We start from the raw sequence: 24,161 nt of genomic DNA on the forward strand, positions 1-24,161 counted from the left end.
TTTTCTCTTTCAAATTGACCCTTCATACATGAGTTTCATATACTCAAGTCCTCTCAACCTCTATAAAAATTGTATGCGTCTCCTGCAGTGAGTCAAGCACAAGGGACTTCATCCTCGTTGAGTCATTTCCTATAGCTGCTACTGTCTCTGATGGAGACTGAAGCTGTGACCACCCTCCAAGTTCAACAGAGACTTCTAACTACAGCGATGTCAGCCTTGGCTGGTGCTGTCACCTTTAGCTGCTAGTGCTAATAATGGGCCATCAGCAATGCTTGTCATGGCGCTGTTTCCTTCTGTCTCCATCTGACAGTGCTGCAGTGTGCCAGGGTCTCTATTCCAAAGAAGGAGAAATTTCCCAGCAACATCAGAGAGTCAGGCTGTTCCAGAAAGAGGGTGACTTTGGATCTCTGTTACACTGTGTTTGCATATGGGTGTTTACTTAGATTTTGCTCTTAGGGCTTGGCTAGTCATCTGAGAAATGGGGTCACTGGGCCAGAAGAAAATGTAAATCTGAATTACCTGTGATATTTGTGCTAATGGTCTTTTTAGTTAGGTTGTTATTCCCTGGGAGAGTCCTCTGGCCCTCTGATGGCTTCACTCACCAGTATTCCAGGCAGAACAAGATAGATTTCAGTTCTAGTAGTAACCACAATTTAGACTTAAGCTGTTAATTACATACATATTGTTTTAAAAATCAAGATTCTGTTCTTTCTTTCAGAGTCGGAGACTATAAAACTTATTTTAAGCTATTGAAATGTAAATAACTCAAATTCTTGGGCTCAAATTTCATCTGTAATTTCAGATGCCAGAGAGTACCAGATCATATCACACCTGAAATATTATTTGCATAAAGGTACATATATGTTTTCTGATAGAGAATCTCATTCTATTGCTATACATAATGCGTATTTAGAGCTGGCCTAGCAGAGTTAGTATTTAATATTGATTGTGTAGTTGACATGTTCTGGCCTATCAGAGTGGAAAATTGGACAAATTACTGTTTACTGTTAAAATTGACAAATGTACTGTTTCTAAGCAGTTTAAAAATGTGAACTATAACACACAAAGAAAAATTCCAATAATTCATGTATATCTTAAACAATTATTAATAAATATTTTTAATAGAAATAAAACATCACAAATCATAGTGAAAACACTAAAATGAACATGATTCAAGTCCTGAAACAGAACATTACCTGCATTCTAGATGCCCCCTTCAGACCTGCTCCCAAGCACTGCCCAGATCCCTCCCCAAAGATCATTACTCTTCTGGTTTTTAATACCATTGATTAATTTTGCATGTTTAAAAATGTTTTAAATAAACTTTTGACTTAAGACACATGCTCAGTAAAGTGCACAAATTTAAAACTTTTATAAAGTGACCAAATTTATGGAAAAAATATGCCAGATGCCCACTCATGCTTCCTTCCAAAAATTCTTCCCCCAACCAGAGTATACTTACTATCCTTACTTCTCACACCATAATTTAACATTGCTAATTTTTGAATTGTATAAAAATGGAATCATATGCTATGTCATATTTTGTGTTTGGCTTCTTTTACTCAACATTATGTTTAATGTTGACTATTGAACATTATGATTCTAACAACATTCATCAACAAGGATGATTTTTTTTTTTATTGTTACAGTAAGAATCATTCTTTTTGATGAATGTTGCTGTAAGTCATTTATTTTTCATCACTGAATAGTATTCCATTCTCTGAATATATCAAAATTCATAGACATTTGGGCTGACAAACATTTGCATTGTTTCTACTTTGGGGTATTGCAAATAATGCTACTGTGATGAATGTTTAAGAATGAGAATAGGAGCTTCAACAGTACTTTGATGAACATTCTTATACTGGTCTTTTTTTTTTTTTTTTTTTTGCGGTACGCGGGCCTCTCACTGCTGTGGCCTCTCCCGCTGCGGAGCACAGGCTCCGGACGTGCAGGCTCAGCGGCCATGGCTCACGGGCCCAGCCGCTCCGTGGCATGTGGGATCCTCCAGGACCGGGACATGAACCTGCTTCCCCTGCATCGGCAGGCGGACCCTCAACCACTGCGCCACCAGGGAAACCCTTATACTGGTCTTTTGATGTGTATACAAACAGAATTCTATTGGTTATATACTGAGTTGGATAATTTCTGTGTCATAAGTCAGACATTTGTTGAACTTTAGTAGCTACTGTCAGTTTTCCAAAGTAGTTGTATAAGTTTTCATTTCCATCAGCAGAATATGATGATTGCTGTTGCTTCACATCCTAGCCAACAATTGGAATTGCTAGTCCTTTTAATTTTCGTGAGAATAGCATTTACTTAATATTCATTTCTTTGGTATTTGTGAGGCCAAGATACATTTTAAAAAATTTTATTTTATTCAATTATAGTTGATTTATAATGTTGTGTTAATTTCTGATGTACAGCAAAGTGATTCAGTTATACGTATATACACTTTATTTCATATTCTTTTCTACTAAGGTTTATCACAGGAGATATATATAGATATATATGTATATCATATGCTATACAGTAGGACTTTGTTGTTTATCCATTCTATATATAACATTTTGCATCTGCTAATCCCAAACTCCCACTCCATCCCTCCCCCACCCTCCTCCCGTTGACAACCACATGTTTGTTCTCTATGTCTGTGAGTCTGTTTCATAGGTAAGTTTGTGTCATATTTTAGATTCCACATATAAGTGATGTCATATGCTATTTATCTTTCTGTTTCTGACTTACTTCACTCAGTATGATAATTTCTAGGTCCATCCATGTTGCTGCAAAAGGAATTATTTTATTCTTTTTTATGGCTGAGTAATATTCTATTGTATATATGTACCACATCCTCTTTATCCATTCATCTGTCGATGGACATTTAGGTTGTTTCCATGTCTTGGCTATTGTGGATAGTGTTGCTGTGAACGTAGGGGTGTACATATCTTTTTGAATTATAGTTTTATTTGGGTATATGCCCAGGAGTGGGATTGCTGGATCACATGGCAACTCTAGTTTTAGTTTTTTGAAGGAACCTCCATACTGTTTTTCATTGTAGCTGCACCAGTTTACATTCCCACCAACAGAGTAGAAGTTTTCTCTTTTCTCCACACCCTCTCGAGCACTTGTTATTTGTAGACTTTTGAATGATGGCCATTCTGACTGGTGTGAGCCCAGGTTACTTTTTATATGCTTACTGGTCATTTTGAGAAGCCTCTGTTCAAGTCTTTTGCTCATTTCTTTGTTATTGTGTTCTTAATCTTGTTCTTAATGAACACGTCAGCAATAATTTTTCCAATCAGATTCCTCCCAGAATGAAAGAAGCTGAGAACATCCAGCGCTCTGTAGAAGCTGTGGCTCTCAGATGGGCAACTGGCGACTGTGTTTTGGTGCTGCATTCTTCACAGGTATCGCAGGAATCTGACTGACTCACTTGAGCACTTGCTTACGTGTTCTTATGCCACTTTTCGGACTCTTGTTATCATTGACTAGATGACACTGCATTCTTATGCCTGTCCCTTTTGGTACAGGCAAATTCTAAGTAACAAAGTATTGCTCTGGAGAATACTGCCAGGGACTTTATAATTCCAGAAACTCCAACAACTATAAAGAGGACTGGATAAATTGCATTTGGTGGGCTACTTGACAGCAGATTTGCACAAAGGATGCCATGGGCTACAGTGAAATAATGTGTGCTACTTGTGCGAGGCATGCTTGGAATAAAAACACACTAAGCTGTATTCTCAATAATGCAGTGTAGGAAATAACACAGAAGTGAAATGGAATATCTCTCTTGGCCTTTTAGTATACGTTCAGTAAAGCATGTTAAAGAATTGCTTTACATTGAGGAAAGCATTTTTTTTTTTTTTTTTTTTTTTTGCGGTGCGTGGGCCTCTCACTGTTGTGGCCTCTCCCGTTGCGGAGCACAGGCTCCGGACGTGCAGGCTCAGCGGCCATGGCTCACGGGCCCAGCCACTCCGCGGCATGTAGGATTTTCCCAGACCGGGGCACAAACCCGTGTCCCCTGCATCGGCAGGCGGACTCTCAACCACTGCGCCACCAGGGAAGCCCAAGGGAAGCCCAAGGGAAGCCCAAGGAAAGCATCTTTTAAAAAGGGTTTTAGAGGCTTTTATGAAATAATATGGGAAGGTTGTATTTGTGTCTAACTACAGCAAAATATATTATTATAAGAAATATTTTTTCTTATTATTAAAGCAAAACATATTTAAGAAAGTTATAAAGGAATCCAAAATAAGAAAATAAAAATAATCTATCATCCCAGAAATAATTTAATAGAGCCTTTCCACATTACTATATACAGGATTTTTATATACACTATTTGTGTATACGTTATTTTTAATGAGAATATATGGTATTGGAATCTGCTTTTTTGTTGTTCATTTAACAATGTACGGTTGATATTGATGTTAATGAAAATCTTCAATAATAGTCATTTGAATGGCTTCTGCGAATTATTTAGTTTTACTGATGGATTCCAATTATACAGTCATTCCATCACTGATAAGCATTGAAAATTTTTCTTTCTTTTCCACCTCCCTCCCACCTTCTCTCATTGTCTCACTATTTTTGGTATAAGTCCTGTTACAATGAGAATATTAATAGCTATATATGTGATCCATACATGATTATCCTCTCATGCCAAATAACTAGAAATATAAGTAATGGATCAAAGGGTATGTGCCACAGTGCAAAGATCAGCTGGACTCAAGAGGGTACCAGCAAAGAGTATCTTTATTCTTTCCACTACTATCCCTTTAAACTTCCATTGTGAACCCATTCTTTTGTTCTACAACTGGATGTGGCATCTTCCCGCACTGGGGCACAAACCCGTGTCACCTGCATTGGGCAGTTTTCATAGCTTTTCATGACCCTCTCAGTTAATAAACAGATCTTTTGTTTGACATTTAAAAGAACTGTCCAAAACTTGGAAGAATTTTATGGTCTAATGTGATTAGGCGTTCCTTCTGGAAGTAATTACCATTACTGATAAGATTCTCCAGCAATTCTCTGATAGACATTAATAAACCTGAGAGCCCCTCCGAAAATTCTAACAGTGTTCAACTTTAGGAAGAGCCTAATGTTTAATTAGCTGTTGCATTATATTTTATCCAATCTAACAACTATTATACAGCCATTTTCTCTCTAAAATGTACCTCCCTGAAGAACTATATGAATTGACATGTTCATAAGCCCCTTTGTGGCAAATTTCAAGATAAATTCCAACATGTTCATAATCAATTTGTTTGAGAAGATGGCTTAACAAACATTAGAAAGTTCTATCTCAAGACTGACTGGGGTTTATTCAAGGTAGATTAATACAATTTTTTTAAAAAAATTGATCAACATAGTTGAATAAAACTACATTATGAATAAAAAATAAAGGTCATATAGTCATTTTGAAAGGTACAGAAAAAAAATTTGGTCAAATTCAATATATTTATGATGAAAACAAAAAAATACACAAAAACCTCCTTGCAAGTTAGAGTAAACAGAAATAGGAAGAAATGTTCTTAACCTGACAAAGAATATCCATAAATAACCTATAGAAATAAACATACACTGCTGTGAAATATTGAAAATATCCCCTCAAGATTAAAAACAGGATGATGACACCTCTTTAATTCAATATTTTAATTCAGTCTCTAGCCAATAAGGCTAGAAAAAAAAAAAAGTGTAAGGATAATTAAGAGGGAAATAAAGATGCCATTATTTAGAACAAGATGATTATGTATGTAGAAATTCCAAAATAATTTAAAAAGCTATTAAATTCATAGTAAATTGAGCAATGTGACTATACTGATGATTATAAACAAGAAACAATTGTATGTTTAGGTACCAGCAAAAAATGTATAGGGAAACAAGTTGTAAGAAAGATATTAGTTATAAGTACATCAAAAAAATCAGACACATAGGAATATATCTAAATAATGATGTGCAATATGTTTTTCCTAAAATCCAAGAACCAATCAACAGAAATGAAATGTCATCTATATAAATTTAAAAATATTTCAGGAGGTTTTGGAAGTCTCATTATGGTAAAGATTTAAATTATTCTCACACAAGTCTAAGATTCAATAAGGTCATGATAAAAAATACTATAAAAATAGTATTTATTTATTTAGAAATCTGTTTATTTATTTTAGAAATCACCAAGTTGAATTTAAAATACATTGGGAAATACCAATGGCCAAGGATGGCCCAGGCAATCTTGTAAAAAACGAAGCCGAAAGACTTAGTCTATCTATCTAAATTATTATAGAGCTATAGTAATTCAGAGTGCAGTGGTGGTACACAAATAGACAAACTGATGCAACAGAGTCCCAAAGTAAAATGATATATATATATATATATATAGTGACATTATTTGTAAAAGCAATAAAAGGTAAGTGTTTTTAATAAATAGACTAGGCCACTTGACATTCAAATGGGAAAAAAAGATCTTGAATATCAAATGGCCTAATGCACCATACAGAAAAATATTTTTTTCAGATGAATTGCAGATATAATTGTTAAAAGTAAAACAATAAAGATATTAGAGGAAAATGTGATTACCTTCATCATTTTGCTTAAATAGGACAAAAGCACTAACCATTAAAGAAGAAATTCTATTAGAGAACTTGTTTATCAAAATGCATAGTAAGTCTTCTGCTATATTCATGATGGGGTAACTGGATCCAGATTTTCTTCTCCTGCCATAAATAATTAGAATACTGGACAAAATTGTAATAGGTTTTCGAATTCAGAACACAGAACTGTGATCCATGAGACAGGGAAACAAAAGAAGGGAATTGGAGGAATACTCTGGCTATCTGGGTGGAAGCATTTCCTGGATCATGGCACAGGGAGTGGAATCATAAGGAGAGCATGGTGGTCCCCAGGGTTTGAGGAGATGGAGTCCACTTTGGAAAGAATGAGATAGCTGCAAATTGCAAGGAAGGTTACTAGGGAAGATAGAACTGCATGGAGAAAGCTCTAGAAATCCGTATAGGATGCCCTTGATTGTGTTGATGAATACCAAGCCTCATATGTGTAGGGTGAAATGTCATGAGATTGGGAAAAGAACACCAAGGAAGGTATAATCTGAACAGTTCGTAGACCTCAAATAGGGCTGGAAGACACTTTATATTCTAACCAGATAGAATGAATGTAGTCATTCAACATCTGGGGCATTGGGCAAAGATGGTAGAAGGGCCATGCCTCTGTAATGTGGCTACACCCTAGAATAATGGCTTCTCTAGACAAGCTAAGGAAAGATCAAGCAGCTCTGCAATTAATTTTAAAACTTAACAGAACAAATTTTAACACTCTTGAAGACTATAAAATCCAGTCCTCATTAACAAAAATTCACTGTGTCCAAAATTACAAGACATGAAAAGACATGTGAAGAAGAAGAATGTAACCCATTAACAGGAGAAAAATTTGGCAAAAGGAGAAGACAAATGACGAAAATGATGGAATGAGTAGACAAAGACATGAAGAAATCTTCTATAATTATTGTCTATGTGTTCAAGTATTGAAAGGGAAATGAACATAATAAGAAAAAAATAGAAGATAAAACAAAGAAAATATAGGGAAAAGAACATGTAACACAATGAATAAGAAATAACTCAGTGAATGGACTTAAAAGTGGAATAGACATAGAAGTTCATTAGAAAACTTGAAAGTAAAGTAATTAAAAGTATAGGGACTTAGGCAAAAGAAGAAAAAAGACTGAAATTAATGACCAGACATGCTATTAGCGGATGAATTGTGTTCTCCCCACCCCAAATGACATGTTGAAGTACTAACTCCCACTATAAGGATGTGACCTTATTAGGGTCATTGCAGATGTAATTAGTTAAGTTAAAACGAGGTCACATTAGATTTAGAGTGGGTCTCCAATCAAGTATGATTGATGTCCTTATAAGAAGGAGAAATTTGGACACAGACACCCAAGGAGAATGCCCTGTGAAGATAAAGGCAGAAATTGAGATGATAACATATACAACCCAAAAGGAATGCCAGAAACCTGGAGAGAGGCATGTCCTATGCCTCCTCACAGACTTCAGAAGGAACCAGCTCTGCATACATCTTGATCCGGGCTTGTAGCCTGCAGAATTTATGGTCAGACAATAAATTTCTATTGTTTGAACCACCTAGTTTGTGGTATTTTGTTATGGAAGTCCCAGGAAGTTAATATATATGCAAAAAAATCCAAAATTTGAAAAAACAAAAAATAAAACTATAATTTGAAAAAGTGGTCAGAAACAAATTCATTCACAGAGCATGCTAGCATTGTGTATGTAACACAGATGGGACTAAAATGTATGCCACAGGAGATGTTGACGAAAGGCTGAAGTTGATGCAAATTTTTTAAAAACCTTATTTTTAAAAATATCTATTCTTATGATAAGATCACTGTTTTGAGTACTGTGGTTTTATAATAAGCCTTAAAGTCTGGTAGTGTGAGTCTATCAGTTTTTTAGATGCTTTTTGCTTAGGTTGTTTGCATTTCCATATAAATTTTGTGATAGGCTTGTGAATTTTTATTTAAGAGTTTTCTGAAATCTATATTGATATCCTTGTTTGTTTGTTTGTTTTTGCGGTATGCGGGCCTCTCACTGTTGTGGCCTCTCCCGTTGCAGAGTACAGGCTCCGGACGCGCAGGCTCAGTGGCTATGGCTCACAGGCCCAGCTGCTCCGCGGCATGTGGAACCTTCCCGGACCGGGTCACGAACCCGTGTCCCCTGCATCGGCAGGCGGACTCTCAACCACTGCGCCACCAGGGAAGCCCTAAGTAGGTTTTATTATTAGTATCTTGTATTTGCTGGCTCAAAAACAGCATGATATCATATCCAAGAGGCTTAAATTTAGCTTGAAATACCTTTAAATTACAGCAAGAGGAGCTGTGTAATTCAAATTTTCTCTTTGTGCTTCTCTAGTCTTTAACGGAATTATTATTAAAACGTCTTCCAAGTTTGAGGCATTTCTCAGCAAGTTATTCAGAATGACCATTGTTATCCTTTAACCAGCTCTCATTTGTACTTTATGGGTCAGTGACTAAAATGTACAATGCTCTGTAAGTCAGAGTGACTTCAATATAAAAGATGTTAAGGAAGCAAAATTGCATGCCAAGCAAATCTTTATCTTAATTAGCTACTAGAACTTAAAGAGTTTGCTTCTGTGCCTCAAAAGTAATACAGCTGCATACATAGTGTGTGACCTTTACTGCACTACCCAGTACAGATTTTTTTCCCCCATAGATCACCGGAGATACTGAAATTTTAGAGAAGAAAAATAAACCCTTTTCTTCGATGCAATATATTCTACAGAAGAGTGAAGCGTGTGCATTTCCATCAGAACAGGACTTACCTGCTTTTAACAGTACAACATGGATGCTTAAAATTTGAGGCCACAATTTTCAAATGGCAATCGTTACAGGCAATTCATCTTCATGTAGCAGAAAAAGATGTTCTTGCATCTATATACTCCTGATATTGGCAGGCAATACTACTTTTTCTTTTTTTCGTTGAGAAATCGAGAGGAAGGAAAGTTTCTGAATTTTTACTGAACATTTCCATCTTTATCATTTTAGCTCTGGGAGACAGTGTCACAGTAAAACTACAAAGTATCCCACGAGGCTTTTCTAAGTGAAGTCATTTGACAGAGGTGATTTGCTGCTGACCTCACTTCTCTTGGACATAACAGCAATTGCACTGCCTTTGATCACAACTGTCAAAATACAGTATTCTGTATTATTTGTCCAAGTCTGGCACACCACTGCATGTGGATACATGACTGTTCTTGGAATTTTGAAACATTGCTGACAGAAACTCATACAAGATAATAGGCTAGCAGCAGTGGTAGGGAACATAAGAGGAAAGTTATTCAGTGACTCTACCAAGAGTTTACTGAGAATTTACTATGCATGTGACTATATACAGCCATATGGGGGATACAAAGACAGATTACTTCAGAAAATGATATAAGGGCATAATGATAGATTGTGCCAGTTGAATCCCAAAGAGACTAGTAGCATCGCACTTCTAGAATGCCATTTTAGAGTTCAAATTTTCTGCTTTGGACTGGAGGATGTGTCTTCTGGTGCCTGCCATGTTGCCTCACATGGTCACCATTTTCAAGGGTAGTGACTGTGCTGAATGCTTTCCATTTATTCCATCGAGTGCCACTTTCCACCCCCTTTCCACCCTACTCCACGCCCCAGGATGCTGATTCTAGGCCAGAGATTCCCAGTTCTCTGGATTCAGGTTGTGTTCAGCCAATGAGAAGCACAGACAGGAGAGTGAGGTTAGGCAATGTTTTCTTCAGCCTTCCTTCCAAGTGTTGGCAGCCTCCCTCTACCGGAGGCCAAAATTGCTCTCAGCAATCCTCCTCCAAACCATGCCATTTTCAAGTTCCAAGTTCAAGTCACTGCTTCTTTCTCACCTAGGGATAGCAGCTCTGTCAGTTGTTAGCCTCAGATTAAGCACTATCCCTTTGTAAATCATTCCTTTATTAGACTCTCTTCAAATTCCTCAGTTTCAGTGTGGCATCTTTTCTTACCAGGACTCCAGGTGATGCAGCACCTAAACCTGCAGGTTGGGATGTATCTATAAAGCCCATACTTTCAAATTAGTAGACTTGTAGTATTACAAGTCCAAGGGTCCTATGATAAAGAAGATGCATATATATGACGGTGTGATTTGAGATACTTGGTTCACGACTCTTTGAGTACTTGATAATTGCGGAAAGGAGCCAGGTTGACCTTGTTCACATTTTTCCTAATTAAAAGAGATTCACTGAAAAAGATTGGGATGACAGGCTGACTTCATGTTTCCATTTCTGGGAATGTTTCCTGGTTTATGCAATCACAGTAGGATAAGTGTTTAAAAGAGGCAGTTTGCCATATAAATTTGTAATGATTTTCTGGATTTTAAAGATAGGAGATAAGTTGTGTGTGTGTGTGTGTGTGTGTGTGTGTGTGTGTGTACAGGGTAGGCAGAGGATTAAAGTTTATCTGAGTTCCATTAGTTGGTATGGAGACATAAAGAACTATTTTAGTAATATGCAGATATATACTGTGTTTTTTGACATCTTGACCAAAATATTTTCCAATTACTGGTGCTATGAGAACAGATTGGACAATCTCTTTTAGCACCAAGTGAAAGGGTGTGAGGATCACCTCTCTTCTTTCTATTTCATTGGTAAAAATAATAAGTTGCTAGAAAGGAAGAAAAAATAATCCAGGAAGGATGTCAAGAAGAGGAAATTTTTGAAGAAAGAAAGCAGTATCAAGACCATCACCGAGAAGTCAGTAACTAGAAAAATTTTAAATTTGTAAAAGAATTATTTTAGGTTCTATACTATTCTGAGTAAGGCAATAAGTAAAATTTACTTTCAAGGGTAATTCCAGAGCTGCTTAAGCAGTAGTCCCCAATGCTGCAGGGGGCAAAAAAGACAATTTGATAAGTGGAGGGAGGATGATTCTCATCTCTCAAAAAAGTGAGAACTATGGTTACTGATGATTTTCTGAGGAAAGGTGGAGACGTGGTAAAGCCTATTTCACAGATGGCCTGTCTTCTCACTATAAGTATCTGATATGTAGTAAAGAAACTCCCGAAAACTAACCAGCTCATTAAAACTCCCATGTCTACTGATTTATGTAGCAACAAGCTCAAGCTCTATCATCAAAATGAACTGGAAATTTTAAGGAAACTGGAATCTTGGGAAGACCACAGATGACTGAGGCCACAAGGAAATCACTTACGTTTATCTCTCATGGAAAATGAAAAATTTTCTACAAGGTTGATATAAAAATGGAATTTGACTTCTTGGTCTACGATTTATGATTCCTACATGAGTGCCTTTTTAATGCAATAGTCCATCTCATGAGTTCTGGGAAGAATGTGTTTGACAGAAAATTTGCTTATCTGGCCAAAAGGGCTATTGAAGTGAAATATGAGACAAAATAAACATTAAGAAAACACACAAACATGAATCTGGATCCTAAGAAAAGCCACAGCTAATACATAACAAAATGGCAATATGGCTGGTTTGAATCAATCTCTTGGTGGAATAATAATGTTGAGCTTCTGAGCAATCAAAGCTAAAGCCTCTCTGCTTTCATCAACCAGTGATGCTTTCACAATAAATAATGAGACAATCTTCTCTTCATATATGTAACATTAGTGAGCTTGACCTAGATATGGTACAGATCTAACTGGAGCTGTATTTATTTTTCCATACATTTCTTAGTGATTTTTGGAGGCTAATTATAAACGATATTCGAAGAATGATTGAAGAAACCAGGCAGAGTTTAAACAAATAAATTGGGCTTATTTCTAAAATGTATATAGTTTAGATGGCTGCTTTCTGTGACTACAGACTTAGTGACCTTTCAGACTTTTGATGTCCTTTACACCTTGAGAACATCCTAAATACCTCTGACTTCTCACCTTAAAATGACAGAGTTTCAAACTTTAGTAGGAAAATGATACTGTGGGGCAGCAATTTTACTATGTACTGTGACTTTACATAAAACTATTCTTAAATATACTGGTATAATTGTAGTAAGGCAGGAGTTTAATTATATTTGTGTTTTAAGTTAGAATAGTACAAAAATCTGTTTATAATTTTGCAAAACTATAATAAAAAAAGTGTTCTATTTAGTTTCTTTTTAGGTTCTGACAGAACACATGGTCAGAAAAGAGCAATGGTACCAAGCTGATTTCACTTGCAATTTATTTCTTTGGACTGGTACCATTCTCTTCAAGAAAACAGTTTAACAATTTTGTCAGAAAGTATTGACTGTTCTTTTAAGAAACTAGCTTATTTTTATTTAATGGTGACTATGATCCATTGCAACCAATAATCCAGCTACCTGATCCACACTGATGTGATCATGTAATCCGTGTTCTTTCTTTGCAGAGTAGAAATCTCAGATCTTAGAGAATGTCTTATCTTTAGCCAATGGAAAAGTCTCACAACATACACTTTGTCCATTACCTTTGATCATGGCTTTAGCTTATTTTTCCCAAATTGATGTTCCTTCCACTTCATATATTAAATGTCTAAAATCTCTTTGTGTTGTGTCTTTTTTTGTAAGCCAGCTTAAATCCTTTCTGAAGCAAGCTGGTGTATAAATAAATTAGACAGATAGATGATAGGCAAATAGATAGATAACAGATAATCTTGAATTTAGTCTCTATTAAACAGTAGAAATATAAAGATGTGTGGTGCAGCGGAAAGACTAATAAACTACTTCACAGGAGAACTCATGCTTGGTTCCCATTCCACCCTAAACTAGCACTGATAATTTGGAAAAGTCATTACTTTCTATAAACCTCAATGTTCTTATTTGTCAATAGGGAGAGTGGTTGGATAATGTGCAAATCCATTCCAACTTTTATATTATGGAACTGAAAAATACCACCAGAAATCTTGTAGAAAGTTCTCATGCAGAAGCATGCCATTTATAATTACTACCATGTAAACATTATTGCTATATCTATTGCAATGAAGAAGTTTTCTTAGGTGGGGAATGGAGTTATCAGATGAGCAGCAAAGTGCTTCATAGTAGAACTGCAGAACATTCATTAGCCTGAACAGTCTTATCAAAGTCATGGAACAAAGTGTAGAATTGAGTCTTCAGTCTGATTTTAAGCTACTCCAGGTATGGAAAGGTGGGTGACAAATCAGTGATGAAATCCAACAGAAATAATAGGAAAAACCTTAGAAGCAGCTAATTACCTCTAAAGACTACTACTTCAAAAATGAAAGTTTTGGTTGTTTTTTTTAAAATACAAGCAATCCGTCTTTAATTTGCAGAGTTTAATGTAAATTTTCGTATTTAATTATTTCTTAAAATTTGGTGGATTTTTTTCACCCATTTATAGAATTGCAAACTTTAAGACTTAAGGAAGTCAAAGATGCCAGCAGGTGACCTTATCTAATATATTGCTCCCATCTGTAAATTCTTAGGCCAAAGCTTCCAAGGTCACTTTAGGATAAGATGGTAATAAGTTTTGTTTAAATTAAAGGAGCCAGTGCACCCATACCCCATTTGTGAGTGTTGGCTACTAATAGCTCACAGATGTACCCTTTTGAGAATAGCCCTAGGTTGATAAAAGCCACTTCATCTATCTGGAAAATATCTGGGAGGTTAGGCTCTTGGCCAGGGGGTAGAAGCCAGTAAAGATGGAAAGATAATATGGACAAAAACAGTTAGACTCCAGAGATGAGGAAACTGAGGCAATGAAGAAGTTAGGTAATGGCCTAAGGTCACATTGGTAGTAAGTGACAGAGCTGAACTTTGAACCTAGACATTTGGGTATCAAAATTCACACTCTAGCCTATGTATCAGAGAACATCATATGCTTCTTGAGTGTCAGTTTCCTGGTATTCATCTGTTACAGACTGAATGTGTTCTCCTAAAATTCGTATGTTGAAATCCTACCCCTCAGTGTGATGGTATTAGGAAGTGGGACATTTGGGAAGTAAGTCATCGAGTGGAGCCCTCATGCATGGGATTAGTGCCCATATAAAAGAGACCCCAAGAGCTCCCTTGCCCCTTCTGCCATATGAGAACACAGAGAGAAGACTGCAGTCTACAATCTGGAAAAGGGTTCTCACCAGGACACACTCATGTTGACACCCTGATCTTTGACTTTCAGCCTCCAGAACTGTGAGAAATTTCTATTGTTTATAAGCCACTCTGTTAATAGTACTTTGCTGTAATAGCCCAAACAGACTAAGATAACTTCTAACATTTCTTCAGCATTTATAAGCATGTGCAAATCATAGCATATTTGTCTTTTGTGTAGATTGACTGTACTTGCTTTCATGCATTCAACTTCATTTGAAATCCCAAAGATTGTGATGCTGGCTTACTAATTAAAAAGGTCTTCATTCTCAGGATTTGTGAGCTGACATAAGTCCTCTTCTTTAATGTTGATGCAATGAAGAGAAATAATATTGATAATCTTAAGGGAATATATGTAAAATTATTTCTCTTGGTGTTAATTTTTTAGAGACTGCAAATAAAGGAATAAATATTAAACTACAGCAGTATTGATAGTTTGTATCATCAATTTGTCTGTCATTTTTATCAATTTTTTAATCCATTTCTCCTCAAACACATTTTTCTTTCTGAAATGCAACAAATTTTTATGTCCCTAAAGACTATTCTCTTTTAAACAATAATGGGGAGAGGAGAAGGGGTTCAATTTATCAAGCTTCTAATATCCCATTTAGTAAATACTAAGCCATATTGTCACTGATAAACACAAGATTAACATTGCACATTCTTTAATCAAGTAAAATGGATCTATCTCCACTTACTAGCTAGAAAAATCATTTAAACTTGCTGTTCCTCAGTTTTTCCATCTGAAAAATGAAGAAAATAATAGGACCATCTCATAGGGTTGCTGCAATGATTAATTAAGATAAAATATATAAAACACTTGCCTGGCAGAAGAAAGCAAAATATGTTAACTATTACGTCTTTCAATTTTCCCTCCCTCCATGCCTTCTTCTCTCTCTTCTCTTTCTCGCTCACTCTTTTTTTTTTTTTTTTTTGTACGATACACGGGCCTCTCACTGTTGTGGCGTCTCCTGTTGCAGAGCACAGACTCCGGACGCGCAGGCTCAGCGGCCATGTCTCACGGGCCCAGCCGCTCCGCGGCATGTGGGATCTTCCCGGACCGGAGCACGAACCCATGTCCCCTGCATCAGCAGGCGGACTCCCAACCACTGTGCCACCAGGGAAGCCCTCTTTCTTGTTTTTGATATAGGAATGGGGAGTCTCCATGTAAAACTGGATGATCTAACAAGGGAGAATTTATGTAAAATAAGTTAGCCAAGTCACAGTATTCAAATTTTCATTTCCTTGAGTAAGTACTATAGCAAATAAAATCAACATTTTTCCCAATTAAGATGAAAGCATTCCTAGCAACTATGCTGTTTTATAAAGGGTTCCAGCATTACTTTGAGTTGAATAATTCCATCTAAATTATAATAAATGTTCAGCATTCTAAGCATCAGCAGAAGTTATAGCCAGGAAGATACTACTGCTTCTACCATCAAAGAAGCTACATTTTCATCCCTTTTCCTTAAGAGGTAGCCTCTCCTAAGATTCCTATCAATTTAAAATGGTGCGAGGTACAGACTATTGGATGTAAGATAGGATACAATGATGTATTGTACAACACAAGGAATGTAGCCAAGGGCTTCCCTGGTGGCGCAGTGGTTGGGAGTCTGCCTGCCAATGCGGGGGACGCGGGCTCGTGCCCTGGTCCAGGAAGATCCCACATGTGGCAGAGCGGCTGGGCCTGTAAGCCATGGCCGCTGAGCCTGCGCTCCGCAACGGGAGAGGCCACAACAGTGAGAGGCCCGCGTACTGACAAAAAAAAAAAAAAAAGAATGTAGCCAATATTTTTAAATAACTGTAAATGGAGTGTAACCTTTAAAAATTGTATAAAAATTTAAAAATTAAATTAAAAATAAAATGTTAGATTTTATTTAAGTAGTACACTTGGAAATGAAGTGAAAAAGAAAAAGGACTGGAGGGAGTCAGCAAAAAATTAAGAGCCTGAGGCATTCCCTGTTCTTAAGGCATAGATTTCACGAGGAATAAGAATTCCAAGAAGTTAAAAAAGAATATTATAAAACTGTTACCTATTAAAATCCATTAAAATGTATTAGGACATTTGCTCCATTCACAGATAAAACAGCATATAAAAATCCCTTTACATTTTAAGATTTTTCTTCTTTGTTTTTTACTCCTATCCTATTCTCTGCCATGTTATGGTCTGGTTTTTTTTGTTTTTTTTTTTGTTTGTTTGTTTTGTTTTTGCTACCTTTAAAAAGTATGTGAATTGTTCAGAATGAATAGTATTTATATGGTCATCAGCAGTAAATCAAGATTGAAAACATCATAAACCAATGTCAAGACTTTTTCCCTCCTGCTTTGCTCCTTTTTTTCTTTTTGAAATAAAGTTACCAGTTCTATAAAATTATGGTAATCAACCATATTTGTTGGAATTAAGTAGATATCTCACGACAGTTCCCAGCAGCCCTGTTACCTTTGAGTGGATGACCTCATTCCCAACACGAAATATCAAGAAAAGAGTTCTCAGCTCCTTCAAGATTGTGTGGAAAACCACTCAGAGAAACCAGGAAGATAGAAACCTCACCTATGTGGATACCACTTCAAGATCTCATGTGAATTTTCCAATTTAGTAGATTGGAAAACTACAGAAAAACCTAGCTGTAGGGACTATGGAATCATCACTGACCTTTGAAGTATGGGCTGCAGGCCTAGTTCTGGTTGTGAGAGTAGAAGGACACATATATATTTGTGTGTGTGTGTGTGTGTGTGTGAAGTATATTTGGGACAGGACTAGTGGAGTCTGGGTCCATCATCATCCTCAAAAGTTCACAGACCTCCATTTTAGACCTTTCTTCAACCTGATGTTCTCAAGGTAGTGGATATTAAGCCTCCAACAGACTCCATCTAGAAAACATCCTCAGTAATTACAGACTTAACAACTACTGCACATCCATTCTGGACTTCAATGTGTAAGACCCAAATGCCCAGGAAGCTTGGCTATCTTACACTGTTGTTGATTTAATTGTTTGCTGTTTCAATACTCCTGTTTGCCAACAAATATCATAGGAACATTCCCACTGTCACAGTTGGGCCATCAGAGTATGATGGAATGTTATTCCCCTAAGTCACAGGATGGCTCAGGTAAGAACTATTCTAAACACACAAGCACTGAACAGCATTTCCTTAGAGGATTACCTGGATGAGCATAAGGTTATCCAGATAAGCCTGTTTCTGCTTATATCTCTAAGAAATACAGTTTTTCCTCCCTCAGCTTAAACAGGGCACTGACAACTTTATTATTTCTATATATTAAAAGTGGCATAAATGAAAGCAGGTTCAAGCAGTTTAAAATCTATCACAAAAAGAGCATGAAAGTATAGAGGAATCATTCAACCCTACATTGCAAGAACTTCACATTTTAAAACATTGATGATAAAGCTGGGTGTATGCTCCCTTAGTGGAAAACAGTCCAGTGGGCTCATGTCAGATGAAAATTATATTTCTTTACTTAGTTCTCATAGGAATATTTGACTGATGATTTAAACTAACGAGGAGGTGGCAAAACTTCACTTTGCACATGCAAATGGAGCAGAGAAACACATGATTCACTAGGAATATGGATTTAATAGCTGTGAACATAAACTATATCACGATAAAGGTCAGAATTGTGTTTCCTCTTCCCATAGCAAATAGAATGAAAGTATCAGTAAAGGTATCCCTTTGAAATTCCTAGATCATACCATAAATAGGAAGAAACCTTGGCAACAAACATTATCTTTTTAAAAAGTCATCCTCTTTACAATGGTGTGCTAGTTTCTGCTTTATAACAAAGTGAATCAGCTTTACATATACATATATGCCCATATCACCTCCCTCTTGCATCTCCCTCACACTATACTCTATTAAAGATGTTAAAAAAATAATAATTTAACTTCTATATGTTTACGTTTGTTTGCTGTTGCTTTGGAAATTGTTGCTTTGATTGTTGTTCTTTTTTTTTTAATTTGGGAGAATTGTAAGAGTGGTTTGGCTATTTATCATAAAAAAATTTGACTCGTCTAAAAAAAAAAAAATAGCCTCTTTCCTGACTCTAGAACCAAAAAAGGATTAATGTTATTTATATGATACCTAGTTTACATTCGAAGAGACCTTTCAGCCTGTAAAAGTTTTTCTTTAACATTGTCAGCATATGTTATATGAAGGTAATGTAAAATTTAAAAAGAAAACACATCCAAATTTGTCCTGGTTTATTTCTATTAACCAATTTGTTAAGTGTTTCTACACTTTCTCTGCTGAATGTGTTATAAAGAGAAGTCTTCGGAACCTAGAAGGTTGGGATGACACAAAATAAAACTACAATCTACAGAACTCCAATAATTATCACACTTTGTCCTTAGCAAGAATCTGAAATAATTAGAAACATCATTTACAGATTGTCTTAACAACCCAAAATGTGAAACAGAAAGGTTGAGCCAGGAAGAGACATTGAAGATGGCGGAAGAGTAAGACGCGGAGATCACCCTCCTCCCCACAAATACATCAGAAATACATCTACATGTGGAACAGCTCCTACAGAACACCTACTGAACGCTGGCAGACCTCAGAGCTCCTAAAAGGCAAGAAACTCCCCATGTACCTGGGTAGGGCAAAAGAAAAAAGAAAAAACAGAGACAAAGAATAGGGACGGGACCTGGACCAGTGGGAGGGAGCTGTGAAGGAGGAAAAGTTTCCACTCACTAGGAAGCCCCTTCGCGGGCGGAGACTGCGGGTGGCAGAGGGGGGAAGCTTCGGGGCCACGGAGGAGACCACAGCAACAGAGGTGCGGAGGGCAAAGGGGAGAGATTCCCGCACAGAGGATCGGTGCCGACCAGTACTCACCAGCCCGAGAGGCTTGTCTGCTCACCCGCCGGGGCGGGCGCGGCTGGGAGCTTCGTTCAGAGCACAGGGAGAGGACTGGGGTTGGCGGCGTGAACACAGCCTGCAGGGGGTTAGTGCACCACGGCGAGCTGGGAGGGAGTCCAGGAAAAAGTCTGGAGCTGCCGAAGAGGCAAGAGACCATTGATTCGGGGCGCACGAGGCAAGGGGATTAAGAGCACCGCCTAAACGAGCTCCAGAGACGGGCGCAAGCTGCGGCTACCAACGCAGACCCCAGAGACGGGCATGAGACGCTAAGGCTGCTGCTGCCGCCACCAAGAACCTGTGTGCAAGCACAGGTCACTCTCCACACCGCCCCTCCCGGGAGCCTGTGCAGCCAGCCACTGCCAGGGTCCCGTGATCCAGGGACACATTCCCAGGGAGAACACAGGGCGCGCCACAGGCTGGTGCAACGTCATGCCGGCCTCTGCCGCCGCAGGCTCGCCCTGCATCCGTACCCCTCCCTTCCCCCGCCCTGAGTGAGCCAGAGCCCCCGAATCAGCTGCTCCTTTAACCCCCTCCTGTCTGGGCGGGGAACAGATGGCCTCAGGTGACCTACATGCAGAGGCAGGGCCAAATCTAAAGCTGAACCCCAGGAGCTGTGGGAACAAAGAAGAGAGAGGGAAATCTCTCCCAGCAGCCTCAGGAGCAGAGGATTAAAGCTCCACAATCAACTTGATGTACCCTGCATCTGTGGAACACCTGAGCAGACAAAAATCACCCCAATATTTAGATGGCAGACTTTGGGAAAACTGTAGACTTGGGTTTTGCTCTATGTGACTGACTGGTTTCTGGTTTTAGGTATATCTTAGTTTAGTATTTAGAGTTTATTATCATTGGTAGATTTGTTTATTGATTGGACTGCTCTCTTACTTTTCTTTATATATATATATATATATATACACACACAAGACCTGTATATATGCTGTGTACAAGAGACCCACTTCAGACCTAGGGACACACACAGGCTGAAAGTGAGGGGAATGGAAAAAGATATTCCATGCAAATGGAAATCAAAAGAAAACTGCAGTAGCAATTCTCATATCAGACAAAAGAGACTTTAAAATAAAGACTATTACAAGACACAAAGAAGTACACTACATAAGGATCAATTCAAGAAGACGATATAACAATTGAAAGTATTTATGCACCCAGCATAGGAGCACCTCAGTGCATATGGCAAATGCTAACAACCATAAAAGGGGAAATCAACAGTAACACAATCATAGTAGGGAATTTTAACACCCCACTTTCACCAATGGACAGATCATCCAAAATGAAAATAAGTAAGGAAACACAAGCTTTAAATGATACATTAAACAAGATGGACTCATTGATATTTATAGGACATGCCATCCCAGAACAACAGAATACACTTTCTTCTCAAGTGCTCATGGAACATCCTCCAGGATAGATCATATCTTCAGTCACAAATCAAGCCTTGGTAAATTTAAGAAAATTGAAATCATATCAAGTATCTTTTCTGACCACAATTCTATGAGACTAGATATGAATTACAGGAAAAATCCTGCAAAAAATACAAACACATGGGGGCTAAACAATACACTACTTAATAACCAAGAGATCACTGAAGAAATCAAAGAGGAAATAAAACATACCTAGAAACCAATGAAAACACTATGAGCCAAAACCTATGGGATGCAGCAAAAGCAGTTCTAAGAGGGAAGTTTATAGCAATACAATCCTACCTCAAGGAAGAAGAAACATCTCAAATAAAAAACCTAGTCTTACACCTAGAACAATTAGAGATAGAAGAACAAAACCCCCCACAAAGTTAGCAGAATAAAATAAATCATACAGCTCAGATCAGAAATAAATGAAAAAGAAATGAAGGAAACGATAGCAAAGATCAATAAAACTGAAAGCTGTTTCTTTGAGAAGATAAACAAAATTGATAAAACATTAGCCAGACTCATCAAGAAAAAAAGGGAGAAGACTCAAATCAATAGAATTAGAAATGAAAAAGAAATAACAACTGACACTGCAGAAGTACAATGGATCATGAGAGATTACTGCAAGCAACTATATGCCAATAAAATGGACAACCTGGAAGAAATGGGCAAATTCTTAGTAAAGCTCAACCTTCCGAGACTGAACCAGGAAGAAATGGAAAATATAAACAGACCAATCACAAACACTGAAATTGAGACTGTGATTAAAATCTTCCAACAAACCAAAGCCCAGGACCAGATGGCTTCACAGGCGAATTCTATCAAACATTTAGAGAAGAACTAACACCTATCCTTCTCAAACTCTTCCAAAATATAGCAGAGGGAGGAACACTCCCAAACTCATTCTACAAGGCCACCATCACCCTGATACCAAAACCAGACAAAGATGTCACAAAGAAAGAAAACTACAGGGTAATATCACTGATGAACATAGATACAAAAATCCTCAACAAAATACTAGCAAACAGAATCCAACAGCACATTAAAAGGATCATACACCGTGATCAAGTGGGGTTTATCCCAGGAACGCAAGGATTCTTCAATACACACAAATCAATCAATGTGATAAACCATATTAACAAATTAAAGGAGAAACATCATATGATCATCTCAATAGATGTATAAAAAGCTTTTGACAAAATTCAACACCCATTTATCACAAAAATGCTCCAGAAAGTGGGCATAGAGGGAACTTACCTCAACATAATAAAGGCCATATACGACAAACCCACAACCAACATCATTCTCAATGGTGAAAACTGAAACCATTTCCTCTAAGATCAGGAACAAGACAAGGTTGTGCACTCTCACCACTATTATTCAACATAATTTTGGAAGTTTTAGCCGCAGCAATCAGAGAAGATAAAGAAATAAATGGAATCCAAATTGGAAAAGAAGAAGTAAAGCTGTCACTGTTTGCAGATGACATGATACTATACATAGAGAATCCTAAAGATGTTACCAGAAAATGACTAGAGCTAATCATTGAATTTGGTAAAGTAGCAGGATACAAAATGAATGCACAGAAATCTCTTGCATTCCTATACACTAACGATGAAAAATCTGAAAGAGAATTTAAGGAAACACTATCATTTACCACTGCAACAAAAAATAATAAAATACCTAAAAATAAACCTACCTAAGGAGACAAAAACCTGTATGCAGAAAATTATAAGACACTCATGAAAAAAAATAAAGATGATGATAACAGATGGAGAGATATACCATGTTCTAGCATTTGAAGAATCAACGTTGTGAAAATGACTGCACTACCCAAAGCAATCTACAGATTCAATGCACTCCCTATCAAACTACCAATGGCATCTTTCAGAGAACTAGAACAAAAAATTTCACAATTTGTATGCAAACCCAGAAGACCCCGAATAACCAAAGCAATCTTGAGAAAGAAAAACGGAGCTGGAGGAATCAGGTTCCCTGCCTTCAGACTATACTATAAAGCTACAGTAATCAAGACAGTATGGTACTGGCACAAAAACAGATATATAGATCAATGAAATAGGATAGAAAGCCCAGAGATAAACCCACAAACATATAGTCACCTTAGTTTTGATAAAGGACGCAAGAATATACAATGGAGAAAAGACAGCCTCTTCAATAAGTGGTGCGAACAAAACTGGACAGCTACATGTAAAAGAATGAAATTAGAACACTCCCTAACACCATACACAAAAATCAACTCAAAATCGATTAAAACCTAAATGTAAATCCAGACACTATAAAACTCTTAGAGGAATACTTAGGCAAAACAGTCTATGACATAAACCACAGCAAGATCCTTTTTGACCCACCTCCAGAGAAATGGAAGTAAAACCAAAAATAAACATATGGGACCTAATAAAACTTAAAAGCTTTTGCACAGCAAAGGAAACAAGATGAAAAGACAACCCTCAGAATGGGAGAAAATATTTGCAAATGAAGCAACTGACAAAGGATTAATCTCCAAAATTTATAAGCAGCTCATGCAGTTCAATATCAAAAAAACAAACAACCTGATCCAGAAATGGGCAGAAGACCTAAATAGACATTTCTGCAAAGAAGATATACAGATTGCCAACAATCACGAGAAAGGATGCTCAACATCACTAATCATTAGAGAAATGTAAATCAAAACTACAGTGAGATATCGTCTCACACCAGTCAAAATGGCCATCATCAAAAAATCTACAAACAATAAATGTGGAGAAAAGTCAGCCCTCTTGCACTGTTGGTGGGAATGTAAATTAATACAGCCACTATGGAGAATAGTATGGAGGTTCCTTAGAAAACTAAAAATAGAATTACCATACGATCCAGCAATCCCACTACTGGGCATATACCCTGAGAAAACCATAATTAAAAAACAGTCATGTACCACAATGTTCATTGCAGCTCTATTTACAGTAGCCAGGACATGGAAGCAACCTAAGTGTCCATTGACAGATGCATGGGTAAAGAGGATGTGCCACATATATACAATGGAATATTACTCAGCCATAAAAAGAAATGATATTGAGTTATTTGTAGTGAGGTGGATGGACCTAGAGTCTGTCATACAGAGTGAAATAAGTCAGAAAGAGAAAAATAAATACTGTATGCTAACACATATATATGGAATCTTAAAAAAAAAAGATTTTGAAGAACCTAGGGGCAGGAAAGGAGTAAAGACA

At 37.2% G+C, this 24,161-nt stretch overlaps 1 long non-coding RNA gene across 1 annotated transcript; it reads left to right on the forward strand.

Moving 5' to 3' along the window:
• Positions 1–1,906: 1,906 nt before the first annotated feature.
• LOC137225357 (uncharacterized) lies at positions 1,907–13,080 on the forward strand. Its single transcript, XR_010943813.1, has 3 exons — positions 1,907–3,407; positions 8,646–8,797; positions 9,264–13,080. It is a non-coding gene; the product is annotated as an uncharacterized lncRNA (long non-coding RNA).
• The last annotated feature ends 11,081 nt before the right edge of the window (positions 13,081–24,161 follow it).

The sequence above is a fragment of the Pseudorca crassidens genome, chromosome 5, assembly GCF_039906515.1.
Source record: "Pseudorca crassidens isolate mPseCra1 chromosome 5, mPseCra1.hap1, whole genome shotgun sequence".
Taxonomy (NCBI): Eukaryota; Metazoa; Chordata; class Mammalia; order Artiodactyla; family Delphinidae; genus Pseudorca; species Pseudorca crassidens.